The 2,500-nt window shown below is 56.9% G+C and overlaps 1 non-coding gene across 1 annotated transcript in view; it reads right to left on the reverse strand.

Moving 5' to 3' along the window:
• LOC126436045 (small subunit ribosomal RNA) overlaps positions 1-32 on the reverse strand; it is a 1,909-nt gene extending 1,877 nt beyond the window's left edge. The window contains exon 1 of the ribosomal RNA XR_007580380.1: positions 1-32. This exon is cut by the window's left edge and continues 1,877 nt beyond it. This is a non-coding gene — a ribosomal RNA (small subunit ribosomal RNA).
• Between the last annotated feature and the right edge of the window lie 2,468 nt (positions 33-2,500).

Below are 2,500 nucleotides of genomic sequence, written 5' to 3' on the forward strand. Positions count from 1 at the left end.
AGCATATGACTACTGGCAGGATCAACCAGGGAGCTGCGTCAACTAGAGCTGAGCAGCCGGCCGCCCGGGAGTGTGTCCCGGGGGCCCGCGCGAACACGCAAGCGTCCGCTCAATTATTCTGCAAACAGGAGGAGGCTGAGCTCCCCTGCACAACACACCTCGAAACCCTCTCAGGTCCCGGCGGCGCGCAGCGCCGTCCTAAGTACTTGGTCGGGTTCGAGAGAGGCGCAATCGCCCGGAGTTAGGCGAGTAGACGCTTTAGGTGCGACCACCCGTGCTCCCAACTGAGCTTGCCGCTGCCGACAGAGGCCCGGGAGCGTGCTGTCGTGGCATTGCCGGCGGGAGACAACACGCGCCACCTACGGTGACCGGCAGCTCCAACGCCAGCGCCACAGAAGGACAAAAGCCCCACTTGGGTGCCGAAGCGAACTCTCCCAGCACAGCGCACGCGCCAACACGTCCGCACAGCTGCGATACAAACCACCTGCGAGAACCGCTGGGGCGACCGAGCAGCAGACGGCGTCGCGGCGCCGAGCGCCGTGCGGCGGCGCATCCTCAGCGCACAAAGTCCTCAATCGGACCAGCACACTGCAGATGGCCACCGCGCTTCGCACCGGGCCCGCGAGGACCTACTTTGGCCGCAAGGCGCCGCGAGCAGGGGGCGCCGGCGCGCAGCTGCGCCGCCTGCCGCGTCCGTCGGCCGGCGCGCCTGCCACTGGCCGCCCCCACCAGCCGGCTGTGGCGCGTGCGCCCACGCACCGCGCTGCCAGCACGCCGGGCGGCCCCCCCTCACCGGCCGGGGACGGTCCCACCCAGCCACCGCCGCGTATCGCCTCACACCCAGATCCCCTTTCACGTTCGTGGGCATGGTGGGTCCCCTTTCACGTTCGTGGGCATGGTGGGTCTCCCTGAAACAACCGGTTAATAGCTCGACCGATCGTCGCCAACACTGATTCACCTCTAGCGAGAACAACCGCACCACAACGGGTTACCAGTTGTTCATTTGCGTAACGTCACCAGCAAACGTACACGTCCATCGCCATTTGCAACGAGTATTGCATGCCTGTGTCAGGTGTCACAACACACTACGTCTGCCCACATAGACGCAACAACATGTGCACGCCTAGAGAACACGTGGAAGGTAGACCCCGTACGTATGCGGTGTCCATTGCGCGAACGACTGTCAGCCCGCCTCTGCAGCATGTCGCAGATGTGGAACGCGGTGCAACATGCTATCACGGTGTGTGAGAAGAGACGACTACGTCCGAATACACGCTCCACTACATCAACAGACTGCTCATGCTGATCGCCATCCAGGGCGTCCGTTCCTCCCACACGTCTGTATGGCGTACCACACTGCAATCCAGCTCTTATAGGGAGACGACACGTAGCTGCGTGCACAATATTTGGACTGTATGGTCCGCCGTTGCTAGGCGCAGTCGTCATACGGTCACATGTGCCACGATGTATCATTCAGTACATACGGACCAATGTGCAGTACAGTTTGTGGGTTTTGCGTACATCGGCGGACAGGTGACAGGCCGTACCACAACGTAGGCTGAGTACGTCGGCATGCGAAGGGCATTGAACATGCAAACTTCTCACCGACCAGCTTGCGAAGGCAGGGGGGAAGGGGGGGGGGGGGCGGCATGTACGTCCTGCTGCTATCCACACTACAGTGTATAGCAGGAGCATGTGGAAAGTCAGCAACACCTGCAAGGTGTTTAACATGACGCGATACACAGGGGACCGGGCAGTGCGAGTAGGGAACTATATTGCGAGGGTTGCGGTTAGGCAACACTACACCAATTTAACGGGTTGCATAACAATTACAGAGCAGGTTCAGCGACAACGTGCGTCAGGTTAAGGCGCAATATAGTTTAAGTTAAGGCGCACTTTAGGTTAGGTTAAGGCACATTATAGGTTAGGTTAAGGCACATTATAGGTTAGGTTAAGGCACAACATGGGTTAGGTTAAGGCACAACATGGGTTAGGTTAAGGCACAACATGGGTTAGGTTAAGGCACAACATGGGTTAGGTTAAGGCACAACATGGGTTAGGTTAAGGCACAACATGGGTTACGTTAAGGCACAACATGGGTTACGTTAAGGCACAACATGGGTTAGGTTAAGGCACAACATGGGTTAGGTTAAGGCACAACATGGGTTAGGTTAAGGCACAACATGGGTTACGTTAAGGCACAACATGGGTTACGTTAAGGCACAACATGGGTTACGTTAAGGCACAACATGGGTTACGTTAAGGCACAACATGGGTTACGTTAAGGCACAACATGGGTTACGTTAAGGCACAACATGGGTTACGTTAAGGCACAACATGGGTTACGTTAAGGCACAAATTAGGTTAGGTTAAGGCACAAATTAGGTTAGGTTAAGGCGCAACGTAGGTTAGGTTAAGGCACAACGTAGGTTAGGTTAAGGCACAACGTAGGTTAGGTTAAGGCACAACGTAGGTTAGGTTAAGGCACAACGTAGGTTAG

Source organism: Schistocerca serialis, unplaced genomic scaffold (assembly GCF_023864345.2).
Source record: "Schistocerca serialis cubense isolate TAMUIC-IGC-003099 unplaced genomic scaffold, iqSchSeri2.2 HiC_scaffold_1225, whole genome shotgun sequence".
NCBI classification, from domain to species: Eukaryota; Metazoa; Arthropoda; class Insecta; order Orthoptera; family Acrididae; genus Schistocerca; species Schistocerca serialis.